At 37.3% G+C, this 25779-nt stretch overlaps 1 long non-coding RNA gene across 2 annotated transcripts in view; it reads right to left on the bottom strand.

The window, feature by feature from the left end:
• Positions 1-25779, bottom strand: part of LOC141573128 (uncharacterized) — a 215594-nt gene that overhangs the window by 126491 nt on the left and 63324 nt on the right. The window contains exon 6 of one of the 2 annotated variants that reach the window (XR_016021210.1): positions 16683-18525. The exons of the other annotated variant lie outside the window; for it this stretch is intronic. This is a non-coding gene — a long non-coding RNA (uncharacterized LOC141573128). Of the gene's footprint in view, positions 1-16682; positions 18526-25779 lie in introns of those variants that run through there. 2 annotated transcript variants of the gene reach the window in all.

Genomic DNA, 25779 nt, shown 5'->3' with positions numbered 1-25779 from the left:
AGATGGAGGAAGTACAGAAAGAATTGAGAATTAATTCCCTTTAAGGGAGTATTATCTACTACTGCTTTGTTAATTGTGCATGTCAGTTTTGTAGATCCATATGACCAGAGTAAAAGTAATAGCCTGTAGACCTAAATGAAGGTTTACAAAGAAATAGACGAATAAGAGTGATTTAATACCAATGTGTGAAATTTAGAGAGAGAGAGAGAGAGAGAAGATCAGGTGGTATATTTAACCAATCAATTCTTCCTAGATTATTCTTCACATCCATTCCTATTTCATTGGTACCAATAAATCAGTAGATGATCGATCGATCGATCGATCGATCGATCGATCGATCGATAGATAGATAGATAGATAGATAGATACATAGATACATAGATACATAGATACATAGATAGATACATAGATAGATGATGGATAGATGAAACAACAAAACCCACAAGTGAAAATCCTGAAAGAGTCCACAGAGAGGAAATAAACAGAAACCTCTACAATTTTCTTCATTTGTGATGTAAAGGGTTGTAATTATACTCCAGCTAAGAGGCTATAAAAGAAAACTGATCACTAACTTGAATCATGCAGTAAGTAATAACTATTCTTAAGGTTAAGTCAAACCCCTCATCTTCCTGTGGTCAGCTGTGCAGGGCTTCAGACTCAGGACCTGAGAACCAGGTTACAGTTAGGAGTCAAACTCTGTAAACTTCACATTCTGAATCAAACAGAAGGTGGGGAATTCAAGTGATCTCTTACCTGCCCAAGGGGAGTACCAAGCTTTCCCCAGGCAGTACCTAGTGTTCCCGGAGTAGTGCTTGCCACCTAGAATGGGAATCACTGGAAGACCTTGCTCTAATGCAGGTTCTGATTCACTTTTTCTAGGAAGAGTCAGGCAACTTCCCTTCAGCAAAATTCAGGGAGATGCTAATGCCAGTTGTCCATGGGAAAGTTTGAGTAGAAGGCTCTGGGAACTTTCAGTCTCACGTGGAAATAAATACAGGTGGGCTCAGTGCCCCTGCAGTTGGAACCTTTGTAGGAGAACCAATGAGGGTCTACTGTCTCCATTCCATGTGTATCCAGAGCAAGATAAACATTTTTACTTAAGGGGTAGTAAAATTCCAACAGTGACCTACAGGATTTAAAAATATAACTAAATAACTAAATACAAGTTAAAATTTCCACTAACGTAGTTTTCTAGTTCAAGAAAGAACATGGTCATCATACTTTTAGAAATGTCTCTCAGGATTCTCTTTAGATTTGCATTCTCACCCTCTCTCCCCACTGCTTCCTTTTTCTACATTTCCTTACATTGAAGTCCCTATCTACTCACTCTCTCTGGGTCATGCAAATTCCAAGTGGTTAGACTCTTCTTATTTTTTACAGTTTTTCAGTAAGTTTGAAATTATTTTCAAACAAAATGTTTAAAAAAGGTCTCTTGCACTAGGATTGAAAAGAACAAATTTATATAATCACAATCCCAAATGATTTTTGTTGATACAAATTATTCTTCATCTGATTTTGAATTTCTTGTGTGTGTGTGTGTGTGTGTGTGTGTGTGTGTGTGTGTGTGTGTGTTGAGGTTTACTTTGGGGGACTAAACACAGTTTTCTATATCAAACTGATTTATTCTAGTAACTGATGGCAATATTTCATACATGGAATAACTGATTTAGTTTAGATTTTATTCAGTATTAGTCTTATAGAAATAGTTTTGCCCCAATTTCTTTCTGCCTTGGGACATGTTGATAGTTATTAGTGTTGATGTTTTTGGAAGTAGCTTAATTTCTTAAAGTCATGTTTTGCTCATGTTTGAAAGGTAGTTTTTATGAAATATTATTATTTTGCCTATCTTTGATCTTTTCAATTCTTGTTACCTTAATATTTTACAGGGCAAATAAAATGATCTCTACATTTATTTCCCTTTCTTTTTCTTATACTACTTTCATTGTGGAAATAAGCCAACTAAAGTTTTTGAAACAGTCACGTCATCCACTGACAGTAATTTTACCTTAAATGCCATCTTAGATTTAATAATATTCTTTTGGGTTTGCATTTAAAATATTCTGGTTTAATAATCCAGTTCTAAAACTGTTCAATTCTACATTTGACATAGTTTGGGTTTTAATTATTATAAAAGCCGAAGCTAGTATTGATGTTTTGTTGGCAATAAAGTTGAATGTAAAATATTTTTTTCCAAAGGAAGCATAAAAATGAATCACATTAGAGGGAGAAATTTGAAACGATTGTTAATAGCTTTATAAACACCTCCAAAATGTTAAAAGAACCCTGAGGAGTGTTTTTTAATAGTTGGGTTGGGAAAGAGAAAAACAGAAGGGATGTTACAATGCAAAAGGGAATTGTTAAATTTGTTTCAATGACAGTCAGGACAAGTACTTCTTGAAAATAAGCAAATCAATCTACAGATGTGCTCCCTGTGCTATGCCACGAAAATGGAGATAGATTAGAAACTAGAATCAATTGTTTACAAGAGAAGCTTGTAATTTTATTCATTTATATGGGATTTTTTTTTTAAAGGCACTTAAAAATTCAGATCAGCTCTGCTATATAATTTAGTCCCAGTGAAAATAGCATATTTGTTTATTTGCTTGTTTGCTTACATGGCATTGCCTGACAGTTCTAATTGTTCGTTTTCATATCAATGAAAATTATAATGACATTTGTTCTAAGAAATTCATGAAAACAATTACATTATTTTAGTCATATATTAGTAAAATGAGTGATTTGAATTCTTCAGTTTTACATTGGCTTTTTAATTCATTCATCTTTTTTTTTCTTCTCTTTTTTTTTTTTTTTTTTTTTTTGAGGAATGTGAGTCCAAGTTGGAAATGAGTTTACGTTATTATTTTAGTTAATGATAGGTGAAGGATATTAAGTAAATTTATATTGGTTTATAGTCATGGTACTAAATTAAAGTGGGTTTAAATGGTCTTTAGTTATATAGATTTTCCAAAATTATGTTGGAAATTCTAGTTCAAATCCCAGTTTCATGACATGGTTTGTGTAATGACCATATTAGTTAATTTATAATGAATTCTTATACGATAGTTCTTTTAATACATACATCCTCATAAGAACTTAAAAGGAAGTTATTTCTCTTCATTCGCAATATATATTTCATCTTTTAAAAAAATTCTGTACACGAACTAAAGTGAATATTTTCAGTCCTTCTTATACCCCCCAATTCCCCACAGTTGTGCTTATCAGATTGAGACATAATCTCCTACTCAAATTTCTAATCTCCTGATTATCTTTTTTCATCCTTTGAAGTTTCAGCTTTAATATTTTTTTGTGTGTGTGTGTGTGTAGAAATCTTCTTTTCCTCAAAAAACTAGGTCACTCGCCCCTGCTCTAAGCTCCCACATTACTTTCTAACCTTCCCTCGTTTTGCTTATTTGGTTGCCTGAATCTTCCTCTAATCCTAATTCTATGCAGGTAGAGGGTTTAATTCTTCTGCTCATTAATGTCCCCATGGTTTAGTATGATGTCTGGTGCATAGTCATGCCCCACTAAGAACTTTTTGTGCTTTAATGGTAGAATTCCCATTTACATTGAAGAAACAAACACACAAACAAATGAAAAACAAAAGTTCAAGGTGAAAAAGTACGCATGAGAAGTCCCAAAGTCAGTAAGTGGCAGAACTAGGATTCCAAGCAAGGTGTTTTTTTGTTTTTTTTTTCAATCCCATCTTGTCTTCGACAACACAGGTTCCCTTGACATGGGTGTCTGAATATGATTAGTGTGTGAACACAGAAGCACCCTCTGTTCTAGTCACTGCAAAGAGATTATTCAAAAGAATATTAGCATCTGATCCATTCAGATGCTAATATCCAGGGCTGAGCCTATACTGCTTATTGGTAATAATGGAAAGGATAAGAAATTCTAAGAGTTCACTCGATGTTGGAATGGATGTGAACCATCTATCAGGAACATTTGAGAATATATATTATGATTTTCATTTAATAAGTAAAGTGCAATAATAACCAATACATAATATTGAAAGAAAGAATGAGACAAAGTGTGTTAAACCCATATTAAAATACTCTAGCCAGGTATTAAATTATGTTATATTGGACTTGTGCCCTGTAGCTGTTATATCCACTACCCTGTTGCTTTCCAAAGGTGATGTCTGCATTTTGCATCTAGTAACAGATACTGTAAAAATTCCAGATAGCTACCTTTCGCAACGGTAATTTCTTCACCAGACCTCTGTAATAAAATATATATGGAATTTATTCAAGTCTCAGATAATTTATATTTTCCTGTTTCTTTAAGCAGATCTCGACCAAATAATATAGGGTTTGTATTTACAGGCTCAAAACGGTCAAAGGAGAGCTAATTTAAGGAAAACTTTATAATCTTCCTCCATCTAGCTGCTTTACTAAAGACGGATGGCAGTTTTGCCTGATCAACACTGATTTCCACGTAGAATTTTAATACAATGGACTAATAAAATTGATGTGCTGGAGAGACCCTTTGACTCTCTTCCCTTGGAAGCTAGTAAAGATACTGACCAGACCTTCACGTGTTTTGTGGTTTCTTTATTAAAATTCTGAACCTCAATGCCTATGAGTTCTACAGCCTCCCAAAGGTTGTTTTCAGTCGCTGTTGATGCTCATGATGATGAAGGGGGTGGTGTTGGCGGTGGTGTTCAAAGCAAATTAAACAAATGCATCCTCTAGCGACTGCATAAAAATCATAAATATTGCAAACCTGTTTGGCTCTGAGTGTGTCTAGTTAAATTTGAGGGCAGAAGGCCACATGAAATTGTATCACTGCCACAGGCACACTTGCCCAGGCTGCCTTCTTCACGTTGGGCTCTACCATGGGGTCTCTTGTTGCAGGGACACAAAAGAAACTTCTTGTCCCCTTATAATTCACCAGAAATGCACTATCCAAACACTTGTTGCCCACTTGGATTGAACAGTGCTCTCCAATCCCAAAGACTCAGGAAAAGTCTTTCAGAAATTCAGTTAAACTCATCATCATGTTCTGCCCTATTCCACTCACATACCTACATTCCAGCTGAAACATCTCTCCTTAGTCAATGACTTTTAAGGGGCGAAGGAAAGAGCAGAGGAAGAAAGAGGTGAGAAGAGCAGTGTAGTTTGAAAAATCTTCCCCGACTGAGCTTCTGCTTCACGTAGGGGGTGATGTACGGGTGGTGAGGTAGGCGAGCCCCATCCCTTCCCCAATTAAGAATCTTTGTTGTCTTTGTTAATACAGTCCAGTTTACCAAGCCAAATATGCATATGATCTCAATAGCACCCATTTCTTCCTCGTCTCCATGAAATTTTACAGGTTTTGTAATGCTTAGCAGTTCTTGGGCAAAACATACATTGAGAAACCTTTTTTGGAAAAAAAAATCGAAACACTGAAATCTTCTGTTTTGTATTTTATGTACCTGAATTCACATACTAAAATATAAAAGTAGTGGGGTCGAAAGTAGAAAAAAACGTTTTCTCAAATCATTACAGATTCATAACTTTTACTGCTTCAAGGAAGAAATTCAGCAAGGGTAGTACAAGGTCCCATATCCTTATAAACTTGAACTTGTTTGTCTATCACCCTCTCCCCTCCAACGTATCTAGTAATAGTGACACTAATTTCCCAGAACAATTATTGTCATTTTTCAGATGGAAGCTTTTTAGGCATGTTTCATAGTTGTTGTTGTTTTTTTTTAATTTTTCTATTAATTCATTACGTCAATAATCCAACTTGATTACTTAAGAATAATGCAGGTATTTTTAGTGCGACATCCTCTTTCTTCCTTCCGCTTATTGACACACACACACACACACACACACACACACACACACACTTTATTTTTCTAAGGAATAAAGCCTTTGACTTTTGAAATAAAGCACACTCATTATATTATTTTATGTTTCAGAAATTCTATCATAAAATATAAATACCCTGCTCTATTGCATTTGGCTATTTCTAAGAAAACTAAATTGTAGATTTCATAATTAACGTAAAAATGAATGAGTCGTTAACAAAAAGCACTATTTCGAAGTGGAAATAATTACATAGTCCAACTCTGCAATATTTTGTGAGGAAACTGGCCTAAACCAGAACAGGTGGCTGAGCTTTATAAACCTAGAGCTATAGTTCAGTCTTTATATCTGCAAACGGAATCTCTCTAGCAATAATTTAGACAAAACAATTAATTAAACTCAGTTGAAATGCTCATTTCTCCTTCTATCTGGTTAGATAATTAGGATTTTGTTTCTTTTCCTATATTAAAAGTTGTGTTCCTTGTATTTCTTTGTGAGAGCAACCTAATTCAAGTACCTCTGGTACATCCTAAAAATATTTCAATATATCGCCATGCATCCAGCGGTGATGTAAGTAAAACAACATATAAACAGGAACTTTTCTAGTCTTTCCTACCCAAATACTTCAGGCAGCAATGACTTCTGATCTTGAATGTCCTGATCGGTTCATGTAGCAGTTTTTGTCTCCTCTGCACTTTGGTCTGTGACATGAATGCAAATGGCAGTAGGTGCTAACACTCCCGCTCTATTCTCTTTGGTGTCTCAAGATGATTCGATATACACTGCCATTAGGCTGTCTTTTGAGCCGCCGGTCTGAATGAGGCAACCTGTCAATCATCCTGGCAGAGCTGGCTGGAGGGTCTGATGTGCTGATTTCAAAGAAACAAAAGACTTTGTTTTGATCACTGAAAAGAGGAGATGGGCAACTGCCTTTAGTGTAATCTCATCTTCGCACCTGGCAAGTCCAGATATTACAGAGAATTATTGTGCAACCAAGCAGAGTAAGAAAAAGTGACGTGATTTTGTCGCTTCACATTTTTCCTTAGAGGCCCAGTCAAGTTGGAGGCTGTGATTCAGAAGAATCTGTTAATTCGCCATGCAGTTCCAACGTGGTACTTTCTTTTTTTTTTTTTAGGACTTTAAACTTGGTTGGCTCCCGAAGACTCACTTTTGTTTTCAACAACTGTGCTTCCTTTATGTGCAGGCACTGTTTTTATGAAATCAGGAGTTAGTTTTACAGATCTTATTTTTAATCCCCATCAACATAGCAGTCAAAGCAGTGCATTAGCAATAGAACTAGACTGAGGGCCTGGAGAATTGGATTGTTATGACTGCCATTAACTGACAGCGGGGTGACCTGGAACAAGTCATTTCTGCTCTCTGGGTCTCCCTTTGCTCATTTGTAAGATGAGAATGGGCAGGGAAACTCATTTGGATGGGTAGGCTTTAACTATAACTCAGCAGAATGGCTTGGGGATCTTGTTAACAGTATAGGCTCCCAGGACGCCCATGGGGATTCTAATGTCGCAATTCTGAAAGGAGGTGAGAGAATGTGTATGTGTAGTGTGTTTCCAAAGGGATTCTGACGCAAACGTCTACAGACTGGCATTTGGGACTAGAAGGGCGGTGATCCCTGTGCTTCCTCTAAGCTACGGGTGACATTCTATCCTGAGGTAGATCATGCCTGCATGTTAGAATTACCCAGGGCACTTCTGAATTTAGCAGATACAGAAAGGTTACTGGCTCCCCGGCATTATGTTATAATTGCTCTGGGGTAGAGCCTGAGCATAGGTCGCTTCAAAAGCTTCCCCAGGTGATGCCAAGCCACAGCCACGGAGGACACCCACTGCCTCAGTGGGTTTTCCTGGAGTTTTGCTGCAACTTGTTGCCCCTGTGTCTGCCACATTGTTCCTACTTTCTAGACAGGTAGTGTTACCTCCATTGCACACAGGAGGAAAGTGAGGCTTACAGAAGTTGAATAACTTGCCAAAGTTCAGTTATTGTGAAGAAGAGAGAAGATTTGTAGCTACGACTGTCTGGCCACAGTTCTTTCCATCATGACACATTATCTTTCATTGGTTTACTGAATGGCTATAATGTATTGATATCAGAATTGGGCTAACTCATCAAATTTGACAGATTTCCAGATTTATTGACGGTAGAATGGTCAAAGAGTTTCCTTAAGGGAAAACTTAAGGACTCGCACCTGGCAAATCTACTACTCTCCATCAGGGGACTCAGTCTTATGAGCTATCTTGGGTCAAATTCAACCAACATAATTATGGAAATAAATCTCAGCACATTTATTCAGATTCCCCTTCTCCTGACCCATAGCCAAATTTAGTACAAGCTCACCATCCTTGGATGTGAAATCAATCTTCGAGCCCCAAAGCAATTAAGAAAGTGCCAGAATTTTTTGGAAAAAACACGATGATTCTGTTTCAGGACGCACCTTAGTTAAACATTTTCATTAACTCCAGCTAGGTCAATAAGGTACTTGTAGAAAAGCCAACAATTAGTTTCTCAAAACATGATAATTTTCTTTCTGTGGAATAAATGTTTCTGATCCAAAGTGTTATAATGTGACCAGGTGGTAAATAATCCCTCTGAAGTACTTCTTATATTTCCTCAGTGAGTCTTTCTACAAGTGGTGTAAAAAATTTCACATGTAGATAATTGGGATTATTGCCTAAGCTTTATTATACAGTCAATGAAAATATTCTAAGATATTTGTTAAATATACCTCTCAGGATACTTATCCTGGAGGTATTCAGTTGTTTGGTTTTCTGATCAGTGTCAGACACTGGGCTTAGAATATTGCACCTTGAAGATACAAAGGATCAATCTCTCTGGTGATGAGATTATAGGGTCCTAACGGAGTTTCCATGTCAGCCTGAAGTTAGTCATACATCTTTGACTGAATTTAAGGATATGTTTACTACCTTGTTGGTCTGTGTTTTACTATTTATTAGTTAGAATCTGTCAATATTTGCTTCAGTCTCTATTCCCGGTGTTCTTGCTTTCAGTGTGCTAAATCCTTAACCTCAGTCTACCGTTGTTTCTTCCTTCATCCAGGCTCTGGTGATGCACCAACAGCATGTTTGGTGTCTGTCTTCACTTTGCGTTCAGTTATTCTAACTCCACAGAGATGCAAACAACTAACTGAAACTCTATTCAACGTTATTTATAAGAACATGAACACGATGTACATCAGTTACCCAGAATAGATGGGTTATTACACTAATGTATTGGTTCGCCACCAACGATTCCTACAAAAGATTTCCCAAGCCATCTCCAAAACAAGCCTTGGTAGCCATAAAATTGTCTATGTCTAAGGACTATATGACCATACTGATTCCACTCATCACTTCTTGATTCCTATTTTATTGACATTTGCCTTTCACCCCCATCTCACTGTGTTTTCACCAGGCATAGTTAGCCCCATCATCTTTACTGCATTCTGGCCAACTATCCCCTTGCTTCACAGAGGTGTTTGCTGCCCAAAGAATTGATGCAGAATGCTTGGTGTCCACCTATCGTGTATCTTAAATTGTATTTGAGGGATTTGGGTTTTATCTGGAGCATATGTTTTGCAAAATGATCTTGTTTATTGACTGGACAGAATATAAACAGAGTAAAGTAAACTTGGGGTTATTTCATTTGTCAAAGTACATCGTCCTTTAAAACACAGATAATGCTCTTTCCTGTGCCTTTGAAGTAAATTAGCTTTTTTTTTATATGTATCTGGCTAATCTAATGGGACACAGAAAAGGAAACACTCTATTATGAATGTATGTTTGTTCAGAGAGGCCGTGTTGTACAGATAAATAACTTTTAAATGTTTATTCTCAAACTTAAGGAAAAAACAGAAGTGGTCATTAGGCTATTTTACTTGATTATAAGCAATCTACACTTTACGCCACACATTATGCTGCACAGTCTGGTACAGGCTGAACAGGACAACTCTAGTTGACAAGTTTTAAGAATTTATGGTGTAGCCTTAAAGCCAATTTCATCAGAATGACACCCTCTCTGAATGAAAAACAAAAATCACGTAGTTGGTTTGACTCTTGTGGCTATGAATTGAGTTGATACTTTTCACGCAGCTGTGTAATTTGGTAAAACAGTGATTCTTTGGGCTTGTGTAATAATGCAGCATACCTAGCAAAGCACAAAATTAAGCAAAAACGTGCTGTTTACATATTCGTCTTTCCACTACAGGAATGAAAATCTGTGACAATTGTCGATTGTTACCTATCTTATTCACTTTAGCATATATGAAATATTCTTTAATTTGGGCTTTAATAAAGAAATTCAAAGGATAGTTAGAATCATACCGTACATTAATACATATGACTATATGTAAACTATGTCTATTTTATTAATCAATCAACTTATAAAATTATAGACAAGCTAAGCAAATGCTGTGTGTGCATGTGTGTATATGTGTGTGTGTATGTGTGTATGTGTGTGTATTTGTGCACGTGTGTGTACGTGTGTACGTACGTGTGTGTGTATGTGTGTGTGTGTATGTGTGTGTGTGTGTAGTTTGCACATTGGATTTTAGACTTCCGGCCTCCAGAAACATGAGGCATCCATTCTGCTCTTTATCAGCCACCCAGCCTTTGGTGTTTTGTTACAGCAGCCGGAGCAGATTACAGTGCCACAGGGACACAGGCTGACAGCACACACAGCTGATCAGCCAGGGCAGTGCTCCTTTGCAGGAACTCACGGAGTCCAGCTGTGCAGTGCACTGGGACAATTGCCTCAGGACTGGGTTTGAGCAGCTTCCCGTAGGGAGCTGCAGGACACCAGCTCGCATGCTGGGAAACCAGATTATGGGACGTCAGCCTTAACCGAGCTCACCGGTACCTGTCAGTGTTTAAAGTTCATTTTCTCTTTAAATCATCTCGACAATGATACTGTTCTTATGGTGATTTTTACAGATGTATTAGCCAATACATAAGGAGTTGAAATATTTTTATAAGGTACTTCAGACATTCAAATACAAATGTGAGTCTTGAACCCAGTTCTCTGACACTATGATCCATGTACTAAGCTTCTTAGGTGAATTATAATTGTGGCAGAGACAACGTTTTTACTTTAACAAATACTCAGGGAAAAAAGTATATGAAACATTTGTAATTGGTTTCATTTGGATGGAGAATTCAGTTGCATAAATGTAACTCAATCTTTCTCCCATCTTTTATTTTATAATATGGCTAGATAATTATAGGTATAACTACAGTAATAAAAATAGATATACCCCATATATACCTATAACACATATAAAATATACCTGTTTTTGGGAGAGGTATATAAATTTGGTGATGTACACCCCCCACACTGAATTACCAATTTCTGGAGTAAAAATAATTCCAGGCAAGAGATTATAAAATAATTTGCTACTAGTCTTTTATAAGCTCAATCAATTTGGCAATCGCTGAGATCCTTAGTGTTACACTGAGATGGTGCTTCATGATACAGACAAAACAATTTGCCCCCATTTCTATGACAAACAATTTCTCTCAAATGAGTTTCTCATAGAAGATCTCAATCTCTCTCTCTCTCTCTCTCTCTCTCTCTCTCTCTCTCTCTCTCTCTCTCTCTCTCTTCCCTCCCTCCTCCCCCCCATAAAATTATGAATGGTAGGGAGAAGGTTTGACAGGGAGGAGGGCAAAATACATTGGAAAACAACTCCTACTTTCCACCTGAAAATCCTCAGTGAGAAAGACTCTCGTGGCTGAGGCCAACAAATGGTTCCATATAAAATACTTTTTTTCTGTTAATTAATTCATGATATTGGTGCTATTTTGTTATTGCTGCATCCATCCTAGGTTATGGCACAGACTTGATATAGCCAAAGTAAAGATTTCAGTCGTAAGGAATTAGGTTTGCCTTGTTTAGTCGTGCTTTCAGAAAGTGTTGTTTGTTTGTTTCATCAACTCTAGGTTGCAGTTTCCACAAATGTCAACTTGGTTGACATCAAAAGAAAGAGGCTACTGCTAAATTACGTTCCAGAGCCACACCTGCTGCCATGACCAGGCTAGGTAGAGAAAGTCTGTTACCTATTTTCTTTCTGTATGTTGGGTTTTACTGATACACTTTCCCAAGAGCATAGTTAGCAGAGGTCAGCTCAATCAACCAAGGAAAAACAGTACCTAATTCTAGTCTTCTCTCTTGTGCTTGTGAGATGAAAAAATACAGCTGTCCACCTACCCATTTACATTATATATCTGACACAAGGGCACACACAATCCAAATCACCCAGTCTGTCATGGTGAGTACACAACTTTCCCTCGCATTCTTCCTGCTCATTGCCTGAAGTTTCCAGGGACATTTACCAATCATTTTGACCTCCTGTTGTCACAAACATTCTTCCTCACTTCAATGCACTCTTTCCAGAGCACATCTGTCTCCTAGACCGAGAACATACAACGTCTGACCCGCTAGCTCACTTATCCCGTTAGATATCCACATAACTAATATGTTAATTCTCGTTATATAATAGATAAAGTGGGCTTAGACTCCCTTAACTTCTTAACCTTTCGACTATTTGCAAGACCACGCATGTAATATGTGTAAGTTCTTTCATTTTCCTGATGTAGAAACTGCTTGCCAGCTACACAGAGCAATCTGAAGCCAGGTGACTGCAGGAGCAGAGCCCAGCTCATTTGCACTCTCAGTATAACAGGTATGGACTCAGCTCCTGGAAATTGACATCTTAGATACCTGTATTTCCAGCTGGAGAATATTCAGTGTTACTGAGAAGTAGTCAGTTACACAGGCGTGCTTCGTTCCATGCATTTGGATGTATTTTAAAGAACAAGCATTCTCTTTTCACACAGATACCATTTTCTTTAGAAATGACTCTGAATGCTGCATTTGTTCCTGTTCATGCTAAATCTCTGCAAAATATATCATCATTCAGCGGAAATCAGCTTTTTTGACAATGCTCTTCCCATTCTGACTGTCGCTGTGACTTAGCTGGGTAATTCCAAACTACAGTCCTTATCTATTTGCTCAGCTTTTCCTTCCTTCTTATCAGCCTTGTCAGAAGAATGAGATTTTTTTTTGCATAAATCTCTTTTCCGTTTTACCTGATTGCGACGTCTACTTCACATTGGAGCCCTGTCAGCTTCCCAGTTGGTGTGTCCTTTCCTGTCAACAGTGGGATTACATGTCATCCAGAACAATAATTTTGCATTTTGTTCAGTTTTCTATTTTGTTCAGTGAGATTATCCAGTATTTCCTGTTTTTTAAAAAATCTTGCATGGCACTGCTGATCTTTTTCAGATGAAATGTGTGATAGCACAAGTACTATTTTTGTTATCAAATGCCGTGTCTATGACTGTAAATGAGTTGCTCGATTTTTTGATATCTCAAAATTACAAACTCCCTTCCTTAATATCTTATATAATGGTTATCTTTTTCAGAGGACATTCACATGCATTATTTTATTTGCTCATCACAACACCCCATGATTTAGGCAGACAGAGCAGACAGTGTTAGAATAACCCTTTATAGTATAGATGTAAAAACTCTGACTCCGAGAGCTTGTAAGTGACAAAGTCACACAGTCCGCCAACAAAAGCCAAAAAAAGATGGGACAATTTTTTAGTAGAAAAATGGTTTCTCTAATATATTGCACTCCACATATATCAGGACCATCATACGCCTTGAATTTCAGTTTTAAGAATCAACTCTGTGTTCATTCATTTTTTCCAACAAATAAAGATTCATTGCCTACCAGGAGCCCAGGTTCTGGTGACATGTAGGTGAACAAAACACACCAAGATCCTATGGTTGTGGTGCTTACAATCTAGAAAAGGATAAAAAAATGAAGTACATCTAATGTTAGCAAATGCGAACAAATGAAAAAGGGTGAACAAAACAGAGAAATGAGAGACAGATGGAGTTAGGGTTATTTGGGGAAATCTCTCTGAAAAAGCCCCTGTAAATGTGGGGTAGATCTAGAAACTGAACACTTCCAGTGTCAAGGTCATCAGCACTGCTAAAGAGCTGATTCTGTTGGTGGGAGTTTATTTTGGAGTATTTGGTAATACTCCAAAGCTTACAAGAATTACATTCCATTTTGCTTACATTTATAAGTCATGTCCTTTGGAAAAATAATAACAAACATAAAAAATAAATCATAATTACTAAAAGTTATAATTTTATTAGCTAAAGATAACTTCGTTAAAAAAACTAAAAATAAATAAATAAATAAAGTAAGCTATAGAAATACAGAGAAATCTGGTGTAGAGGTTTGAGGTGGATACTGGGAGGTAAAACTCCATACAAGTTGTAGATTGCCTTGAATACACTAAGATAAAGCTAACCACCAACCAGGGCAATTTTGTAGTTTTGCAGTGAGAAGAACTACTTTCCCCATGAAATCTGTTAAAAAGTGAATGATTAAACAGTTAAGGACCTTTAAGTCTGATAATTCTTGAATTTAATTCCTATTTGAGCATCTCTTAAAAGTACAAAATACTGGACTAAATTCTTTAAAGAGTTAAAAGCTGTAGAACTGTGCATTGCTACTTATGGCAGAGTTGGAAAGATAAAACATAAGTCAAAGCAAGTTTAAAATAACAATATGTGTACAAACCTATTTAAAATTTGGCTGTCCTACAGTGAATCTATCTTGAATTCAGCTAAAAAATGGAAGGTAAATATCTATAGAAATCTTTCATAGGAAAGCAAATAATATGTTCTAAATAATTATGTATGTGTGTATATATATATATATATATATATATATATATATATATATAGAGAGAGAGAGAGAGAGAGAGAGAGATAGATATATATAGATATATATAATATATATATACACACACACATGCAAACATTTAATAAGTATGGCTATCTGATTATTAAATTCTTTGGAAGTCATTGGTGATAACAAACATTGCTATAAGAAGGCAAACCACCCATAAAAATCTATAATGGAACACAGATAAAATTACATGGTAGACAAATATTTCTCATCAAGTATTACAATTTTAGGCAACCCTGTAATATAACTAGAAAAACTTATATCAATAGTAATTATACTAAGCCAACAACAACAACAAAAAACTAGTCAAATCATCATTTTCTATTTTCAAATTCATAGAAATCTATTATCTATTTTAGAAATACTTCTATCCACAATGGTTAAAATAAGAAAAGAAGTTAAGGCAAACAGGAGGGAATATGCCCAGGTAGCCAGAAAGCTTAGCTTAATGAAATAAATTATTTCCCAAAGGCTTTGAAAAGCAGAACTTTGATTTAATGGCAAAGAATATGAATAACAGTAAAATAATAATATGCCACAAGGTAAAATATAATTAAACCTGTGAATGAAATCGATTAAAAAAAAAAAATTGCTCTAGGAGCTCAGAAAATCATCAGTGTGATGGGAAGTTGACACTTATGAGAGTTTTCGACCAGGTATTAAAGGGTAGAGAAGACTTGGATAAGCAAAAACAAAAGGAAAACTTGATAGGAGGTTAAGAGTGCTGACGTCTTCTCAAAAATTTTAGTAAATGTGTTGTATATTCAGGAGGCAAGAAGTAAAGGAAAGAAGCGAGCACTACGAGTGTTCATGTGGAGAAATGATGCAATACAAGAACAGTGGGGAAGTGTTTCTTAAATGTAAGGTTGACATCCTTTGTAGTTGAACACTTGGGAATGGGAGGTTATTAAATGTTTGCTTAATAGGGAAAGTATACAATAAAAATAGTACTGGAAGAGTTGAATGTGGCACCACTATTTGGGATAGACAGAAATTTAATTGGAATGAAGAGTCGAGGGAAAAGAATTGCAAAGAAAAAGCTATTAAATAAGGATATTAATAACAGTCCAGAAATGAAGTTGGTAGGTTCAGTGGGAATGGAAGGCAAGGAACCATTCTCAACTCACCGGGTGTTCGGAGGTGACCCCACTGAACTCTCAGACAAGGGAAGATAGGTACCTTGTTCAATGTCACAGCCCTTGTCAACGCTGAACCCAGAACTAGAGTCCTGGTTCTCAGCCCAAGGATATTTTTTAAATTATAATACCTATTTAAATTATGTTTCTTTAATTTTTTTCTAAAAAGCATAAGCCTTCAAAAACTGGGCTAGAAGCCAAGAATTTGAGATTTCATTTCCTGATCTACCCAGAATTGTTTTCTTATTGTCACTTAACCTGAATGTGCCTTTTTCCTACACCTCTTAAATTAAGATTCTAAGACATTCTGCCAGATATTTGTTGAAGAGAAACGCTGTTCTGCTAAGAATGGGGCCATGAGAATGGAACTTGCAAATGTAGCCTGTTGTGAAATACACAGAAGTCAGCCAATTTTTTTTCTTATTGTGATGAATTTTGGCATGAATATCAAGAAAGGAGATGTGCATTATTCATAAAAATGTGTTTTTCATACGTATAATTTCAATTTAATCTCTCAGGAAACTTAGGTTACCACTGAGCGAGCAATACCTTTTCATTAAAAAAAAAAAAAAAAACTGAGAAGAGAAATGAATATATATATATATATATATATATATATTCATTTCTCTTCTCAGTTTATATATATATATATATATATATATATATATATATATATATATATATATATAATTAAAAAAAACAAAATGGGACTTTCTAGAAACTATTTCTAAACTTCTATCATCTCGTAACACTTCCTGTTTTCTTCCTTTCAGTGCTTCCCTGTGCGTTTAATGTGATGCTGAATTAGCTACAAACTTTTTCTGAAAGCTCAACTGACTCCTTCTTCCCCCAGTTCACACATCTCTAACCTGCTGTTTGACAATACCAGCACATTTTATTCTATTTAGCAATTAAGAAAAAGTAATTTGGGTATTATTTGTATCAACATAATAATTCTTCCTGAGGTACTACTTTTTCCTCCTTCTGTTTAGTCTCAATTATTTCCAACCTCCTTTCCCGAGGTTCCCTGCTATATGAGATCTCATTTTATGCTTATGCTTTCATTTGGTAATACTGTTAGGTTTTATGCCTGGTTTTGTACCCCCAGATTCCCAAAGTCACCGTGCAAAGTGTATGTTCCTTTTATATCCTCAAGGCAGTCCTCAAATAAACTGCAACACTGATCATCTAAAAGGGGTCAGCAAGATGGACTTCAATGGCCTTTTCTCTGTTCTTTTAAAGCAGCGGTTTTCCCTCAGGTGCTGTGTTTCTTTAATGGAGTTTTCAATTTACTTTATGCTTCTGTCTCTTTGTGATGTGGAAACAGGGAGTGTGAAATAAACAAAAGCAGAGATTCCTTTTAGAGCAGGACTTGGAGACACCACTGTTATCGAACCCTGCTACGGTTTTATGTCCTACGCTGTATTATTTTTGCCACATTTGTGTTGGATGCTTAATTATCTTGGAAAGTTTAATACAAGAGAAGTGATGGCTTGACAGGTAGACAGAGCAGAGCAATGGAGAATCTCAGAGCAGGTGGAGTGAGAGAGACAAGCCAGCAAGCAAATGGTGTGACTGGGGAATCTATCAACAGGTAACAGCACCCTGGGCACCTGTCAGGGGGTGGAACATAGATCCACAACCTTCAGAATAGGCTCCTAATACACACAGAGAGGCACACACACGATAATTAATCAAAGATATAAAGAAACCAAACTAGACAAAAATCCAGTCACAGAAGTAGAATATAAGTGAGAAGGGGCCTTAAGAGTCCACAGCTCTCCTATGTGTGGAATGTGGGTGCCAATGATAAACTACACAATGAAATCAGAGAATAAATGATGTCTGTGGTCAAATTCGAAGATGGAAAACAAAGCGTAGGGAATCACTCTTGAGTTTCTCTGCTGAAAATTCACAACCATTGTCAATTAGTCTCTATGTGAAGAAACACTGTGCTTTCCTGGATGAAACGCATTATTCCTTTCAAGCTAACATTTCTTCAAAAGTAGCTTGTGCTATCTGGAGCGTTAGGATGAATGCACAAGGATGAACCAATGCAGTCCTGGGTCCTCCTCCCCTTCCTTCAAACAGAGCGTGGCGACGTCTCAAGGGCACATCTTTGGGTTGTCCTGAGTCCCTGTCTGTGGTGTGAAGTCCTCGGCCCTAACAGATCACCTCCTGAGAAACTGTGAGGGTGGCGGCAAACTGGTGTAGGCTGTGCACTTCCCCATAAAGGGTGGGCTTAACATCTAGATACTCCTCCTGAGTGTATGACCTTCACACTGGAGCCTCAAGTTCCAAATCAATAAACTGAAAAGTGTACAATCTGCTCTAAGAAGATTAAATGAAACGATGCAAGAAAAGTGCTTGGAGCACACTAGACCCAACATCAAGTGTGGTTTTCCTTACTCTATGTCAGTAAGAAATATACTGAAGGATTAAATACCTTTGCTCTCCCTTCAAATCACAAATGTGACTGCTTTTGAAACGATGGAGTTGCCTGGAAAATCCCAAATAGTAACACTGTCCAGCCTGACACTAAATGATGCTCCCACTAAATTCCCCATCAACAGCCCCCCCCTGTATGGTACATCTTATGGTTAACAGTCCTTCCTTACTGTTCTCTCAGTGGCAGCAGCTACTAGAGGTGATAGTAGCTGATCTTGACAAAAGATCCTGTTATCTGCAGAAGCTGTGTCCCTTCCCACTGATTACAATGTCGGCGCAGTCTCCATTCCGACTCATGCATTTATTCACAAGTCCAAAAGGTTGTTGGGTAATTCCTATTCGCCTGGCACTGTATTAGACTCTGAGGAAACAAAGATAATAAAACAGGCAGACAGTTCTAACTTTACAGCTGAGTGAGGAGGACCCACAGTATCTGCCTATATAGAGACAAAATTGAGTATTACCTCATTTTTTACATAATGATCAAGAAGAAAGAAGGATAGGCCTCTGTATCAGCTGTACGCTGTCATTAACGTCACAGGTCACTCTGTCCTCCATCTATGTCATCCTTACCATGTGGTTTTTAATCCTAATTTTCTTAAGATGGCTCTTCCATCTTCAGTTTTACGTCCACGTTTCATGTTGGAAGAAAAGAAGGATAACAAAGCAAGGAAGCTAATGAGGCTGGCAAAACTTTCTGAAAAATACCCGGCCCATAGATCGAATTCTCATTGGTCAAACGGTGTCACATGGCCACTATGCTGCAAAGGAAGCTGGAAACAGAGTGTTTCATCGTTAACTCAGAGCAAACTTGGTTTTCTTAATAAGACAGAATGCATAGTGACTAAGCAACTAGCAATTCCTGCCACATCCATTATCACCTTGGTAGAGATAAAGAGCTATGAAAAACAATTGGCTTAATCCAATTAAAAACCTCTCTGTATCAACTAACTCTATATAAAGAGTGGTTACAAGTACAGATTCTGGAATCTGACTTATGGATTCAAACCCTAGTTCTGCCACTTGCTAGCTCTGTGACTTACATAAGACACTTAACCAGACACTATACCTTAACTTCCTCATTTTTCGGGCTATTAATAGTCTCTGTATCACAGTGTTGATATGGGGATTGGTTAGATGAATATAGATTGGGCATTAAAACACTGAATGGCACTAGTAAGCATTTACTGTATTAGCTGCATTTTATATTAATCAAGCCATCTTTGTGTCTTGCTTTGGATTCCCATGTACATTTCCCTACTGGACAAAAATGAATAGACCACTGATGTGATTAATTCCAGCTGGCTTGGCAGGGATGCCTCCATTGTACTTTAATCCATTTACTGCTCTGGCATATATCTGTTTTGTGTGAATGGAATAACAGTGCATTTGAGGAAACCAAATCAGTCCGTGCTCCATAAAATTTCTGAACCTGCAGAGCTGAAAAACAAGATCCCCTCTGTCGGGTAGAAGCAACCGGTAAGATGTGGCGCCTTAAATGGCCGTGATAATAATGGACACGTCACTCCACCCATTCTTTTTATTACCTTATTATTAAAAACACTCATGAGGTCTTAATTACCCTCAGTTTGAAAGGTTCTTTAAGGTCAAAGATACACAATAAGTAAGATGGCAGTGGGGGGACGGGTGGGGGGCAGTTCTGAGAGTCTGAGTCTGGTGCCAGCACTGGCCCTCTGTTGGGCAAGCCACAGCCCAGACCTCCATCGTTAGCTTCCTGACAGCACAGAGCAGCCCACAGAAACACCCAGCTGCCAGGCACTTCGCCTGATCAAAATCATAGCTATTTCTTTATTGCATTACATTTGCACACCACTCAAGCTATGTGTCTTCTTAAGCTCACAATATTACTGGCAAGTGAGTTCGGTGCTAGGAGCCAGCCTCCAAAGAGAAATAAAGCCTTATATTTCAAATATAAGGTTTTTTCCCTCTTTGGAGGATGGTCTGAGCTTTTAGATACTTGAGTTACTTAAGGGCCCTTTGTTCTGAAAAATCTCAGTAACTAATTCCTAAGCAAAGATCACTATGTGCAAACCGCTAGTTACGTATCTTACAGAATTCGAGTGTGAACTATTAATTACTGGGGAGGCCCTTCACGCCTTCCTATCCCTCTTTCATAAACGGGAGTCACTGGATTTCTCTCCTGGGGGTACTGGTGCACAGGTGGGGCGGTTCTTCATAATGCAATACCTGGTGTCCACCCTTTCCCTTGCATCAGGTAGCTACTGCTACAAAGTGCAGTAGTGTTAAATAATAAATGTCCATTTCTCAGACACTTGCAGGTTGTCTGCACGTCTCAGGAGGGCCTGCAAAACTGCCTGACAGTCTCACAGGGTCTCTACTCCCCGTGGTCTTGCCTGGGGTGGCTCTGCGTCCTGTGGATCTCACCCTCTTTCTGGAACCAGAGGGCTAGACTCAGCATGTCCTGCTTTTGAAAGTGGCAGAAGGTACTAAAGTAATAAAAACAGACAAATTCTTCAGGCCCAGGCTGTTACGAATTGGCCCATCAAAATCTCTGCCTCTCTATGGACCAAAGTTCACCTTGTTGAGTCCAAATTCCAAGGATGGGGAAATAAACCTTCCCTCTTTTCAGGACAAGGAAATGCAAAGGTAAATGTCAAAAGCTGGTCCTAAAACAACTCACATTTACAGCAGTAAAAACCCTCTTAATTTGCATAATACAAAAGTCAAACCCCTAAAGTTGAAGAAACATTGTTCTCCTTGGGAGAGGGCCTGCTGTAAGCTAGCTAATACTCCATCATTCTACCTCCACATCCATCACCCTCCACCAAAAACAATTCTGTGTGATTTAATGGAGTAATATAAATATCTCTTTTCTCTTAGTCAATGCAATCCAAATGAATCTCACCATCAAATTAATCTAATTACAGTTAAGAAAAATATGTTCAAAAGTGCAATTTAAAAAGGTTTTACTTGGTATGCAGAGCTGTTATTTTCTGAAGCTTTATTCTGGGGACATTGAATTGATGCAACTGAGTATTAAAGCCTTCCTGTATGTTTACCTGGCGTAATGGACTGAATTTCTGTTATTTAAACCTCTCAGTCTGTCTGTGTTATTTTGTTATGGCAGACCTAGCAAGCTAATACACCAGGGGACACCAACCGATAAAATTATAGCGAGAATACATGTTTTCAAGTTTCTCAGGGGAAACAATAGGTGAATGGGTTCTGTAGGATCATGTTTAGCTTAAACTGTAACATTTTTCTCTTACTGTTCCTTAAAAGGTAATGTGATCTTATTTCACCTATTTAAAAATAAGCTCTACAGCAACTCACCCTATTGCAACACTGTCATTAAACTGAAAATTTAAGAAATAAAGTAAAACAAAATACTTTTCAGAGATATGTCACCAAATATCTAGACAAAAGTTTCATTATTCTGCTCATGAAAGAGTCTCAAAGGGACTATTATTTGCTCTCATATTAAACATAATTTAAGATATTTTGGTTAAATGGTTTCTAAATTAACAGAACTGGCCAACATTAAATTAAAATTGTGGCGATGGATGAATACAGAGAGGTGCATGAACATTTATGCAATACAATAGCTTGCATCATCATATTAATTTTTGAAAGCAGAAATCCTAAAACAGCAAGTTTAATAACTACAATAATGGAGCCATACTTTGTGATAGCTGTACAATGAATCTTTACGTGGGTTCATAATTGATGTCCCTCAAGATCACCCATGATTATTAAGATTACTAAGAAGACACATAATTGTATTTTGCATACTGCTTATGAGAGCAGAAAAACATATAACATATTATTAGAATGGTACCATTCAAATTATTACCATAAATGGGTTTTCTTTTTAAATTAACAAACTCTCAACCTTGTAGAAATATATGTTCTGACTGTTTAGAATTATTTATTTTTAAAGATTTACTATTTGCTCAAGGCTATATTTTATTTGTACCACAACACATATTTTCAGGGATAAAAACAATATTACAAATCATGTTATCATTAAAATAAAATCATGTGCCAAGTTTTAAAGGCACTAATTGTGAAATTTTAAATATAGTGGCTGATAAAAATAAAGCTAGAATATACTACAGGTAAAAATTCTGAAGTGTCATATTCTAAAGAAGCAGGAAAAAGTGGTCTGCAAAAATGTAGTCAACTTATAAAATATCCTATATTTCTAATTCCAAAAGACTGAAATAGTGTTCAAGACATAAATCACGCAATGTCTAACTTGGAAGGTATTTTAGATAAGCCATGTAATCAAAACTCTCCAACATATATCTGGGATCTCACTTTATAAAAACACACACATACTCCATGTCCATACATACATAACTTTTTGGGGAAACAGAATGCATGGAGAGACCTCAGACAACAAAATTCCCTAAAGGAGCACAGAAACAAAATTTATCAGCAAAGAATGAAAAAATACAGGAGTTGGAAGACATTTAGTGACCATCTTTTAATTCTGTCATCTAAACAAAGATGCTAACATTAAGTGATCTAACCGGGACCACAATCAAGCAGGCTAAATACTAAATTAAAAAAGTAAGACAAAACACAGAAAACATAATTCCATTGCCTAAATTGATACACCTCTCCCATACTGTCTAAAATTGCACCTACCTTTAATGAAATTATATTTTTTTCTCAGTTTATCAAGTTGCCAATTTTCTGAGGGAAAACAGTTATGTTGTTCGGGGTGGAAAGAATGAGAGAAAGAATGAGCAACTGCTGAAGAATGAAGCATGATTGTGGGGAACAGGAAAGGATGACAGTTGGAGTCAGGCCAATTATGGAGGGAAAACCATTTCCCTGTGAATTGGCCTGTATAAGGCGAGAGGAGAGAGGAGGCACAAAAGGAAAGTAAGTGCATGATAAAGATAAGCTTTGCTAATTTTAAAACTCAATGTAGGTCTAGACATTTTTTCCCCAACATAAAATTATAATTTTGCCTTCTCCTTGTGCATTTGGTATATTGCTATTTCCTAGAGCTCATTTATCTCATATATATATATATATATATATATATATATATATATATATATTCCTATATATATTCCTAAATATATATATACACACACACACACACACATATATACACACACACACACAAGGTCTGACAATTAGGTTCGTGAACTCATCCTAGAAGAAGTGCTATATACCTCATTGCTGAATATCACTATGGCTACCTTCGAAGTACTCCCCTTGGGAAGCTATGCAATGATGCCAGTGCCTAGTCCACCCTTCAAAGCAATTTTGGAACTCTTTTTCTGGAATGGCCATCAGAACTGTTGTCGTATTACCCTCGATGTTCTGAATGTCATCCTTTCAATATTTCCTTTATCTTCTGGTAAAGAAAGAAGTCATTGGGGGCCAGATCAGGGAAGTAGGGAGGGTGTTCCAATACAGTTATTGGTTTACTGGCTAAAAACTCCCTCACAGACAGTGCCGTGTAAGCTGGTGCATTGTCGTGATGCAGGAGCCATGAATTGTTGGCATTAAAGTCGTCTAACGTTTTCACGCAGCCTTTTCAGCACTTCCAAATAGTAAACTTAGTTAACTGTTTGTCCAGTTGGTACAAATTCTTAATGAGTAATCCCTCTGCTACCAAAAAAGGTTAGTAACACTGTTGCAACAAGCTCATGAACTTAATTGTCACACCTCGTACCCAAACCTATTCTCTGTTCTCTCATGAGCCTCCTTCATTTCATTTCTGATTCTGGGGTTCTGGATTAAGGAGAGCCAATATCCATAACCCTGAAATATTTAATAGTAAGTTAGAAAGACAAAACAATAAAAGTGGCAGAAGTTTTTCACTGGCTTCAATGAAAACATGGATAACGATGTAGCCGTAAGTTGAGATCTGCTTAGGCCCACACATTCATCAAAGCACTAAGCACTGATAAAACCGTTTGCAGCACAGAAATACAAGTGAGGAAATGGTGTCCAAAATGTCACAAGGAGCAGGGGCCTCCTGGACCCGTATGCCCAGTCCAGCCCGTCCAGTCTTCTGTCTGCTTTCTTTCTCCATCCAACAGCGTTACGAAAAAGGACTTTGAATAACCCAGACTGGCTTCAAATAAATGTTTTAATGCAGCTTTGGCAAAGCATGCCTACAATAGAAAAAAAATGTTGCTGGATATCTTCCTTTCATCTTTAATTTTAGGCCATTTTTATTAGAGGGGAAAAAAGTTCTTGGTAGCCTAAGATCTCTTTTTAAATTTATTTTGTTAAACATTGTTAATGTTGATTTATTGTTGGTGAAAATTTGATAAGACACAATTGGGAGAGGGAGATAAAGACAAATCAAATTTCAATTAAGGATCTGTGAACTAGACCAGTGTAGAAATCAAAGGTGTGTGTGTGTGTGTGTGTGTAAAATGAAAATCAGATCTTTTCACTCCCTGCTTCAGTTCATCCAGTGGCCTCCCACTGCTCCTCGGTTTGCTCTTCCTTAGCCCTAATTGTGGCCACAAAATTCAACAAGAGTTGACCCCTGCCATCTTCATCAGCTTTCTCAACACAAGTCACAGTAGCCTCCCTTCAATTACTCCAAATCACTGTGCTGCTATGGCCTGAGGTCCTCTGGCTGGAATTCTCCTTGCTGGAAGGCAGTTTCTCCCATTTTCATCTAGTTAATTCTTAATCATCCTTCATGAGCATGTCAAACATCACTTCTTCAAGACCTTGAAAAACTTTTGAAGTTCCCCTATCAGAGGTCCTCATCACCACCCTGCATTTCACTGTGGCAGTCACATTTGAATTGATTTCAGTTGAATAATGCATCGTATAATGCTTTGTTAAATGACTGCTCACCCACAAGGACGCATTGCCAGCAGAGCAAGGACGCTGTTTTTCCTGCTCCTATGATTTGACCTCACTCAGTGAGGGCAATCAATAAACGCATGTCAAGTTAATGAGCAAATCAACGGAACAAAGAACGGAAAGCAGCAAATTATAGGTCATAAGGATGCATCTGATAAAAACCAACCGTCCTAACACAGGGTAGGGAACACTATTTTCATAGTCATAACGGTGAAGCTGACCTGGTCTTTGAGAAAACTAGAACTCATTGCATGTCTGGGGAAAGGCACTGTGCCAACATTTGCACTAATAACCTTCCAAAGGTATTGTGAATAGATCTTATCACACCCAGAGTAGCATCCTTGTAGAGGAAGAAAAATGTTCCCTTCTTCCCTTCTAGGTTCTTTGGCTGACCTAATCATTAAATTGACATAAAACAGATCAACAGGAGAAAAAGTAATTTCAGACGTATGTGAGCCCCATCCGATATGCGAGTCCAAGGCTGTCAGGCAATTGAGGCGTATGTTTCATGATGAGCTATGGAGAAGGGGGTAGAGATGTGGGGCTGCAAAGGGGAGGGAGACAACCCACAGGTAGATGAGAAGGGCAAATGGTTGGTAAACAAACTTTTGCCAGGCCATGCAGACCAGTCTTTCTGATATTAAAAGTTCTCTCTGATAATAGGTCTTCCTGGCCCAGACCCCTATCTAAATTCCTTCAGGCAGTAAAGGGAGCTTTAAACTAACTATCCACGTGCTAGCATGGCACATTCTGCTGCCCCACGATATTTAATTTTGAA

This window comes from Rhinolophus sinicus, chromosome 4, assembly GCF_057876585.1.
Source record: "Rhinolophus sinicus isolate RSI-liver-muscle chromosome 4, RSI-T2T, whole genome shotgun sequence".
NCBI classification, from domain to species: Eukaryota; Metazoa; Chordata; class Mammalia; order Chiroptera; family Rhinolophidae; genus Rhinolophus; species Rhinolophus sinicus.
The sequence above is the reverse complement of the archived record's forward strand: the minus strand, read 5'-3'. Positions and strand labels throughout refer to the sequence as shown.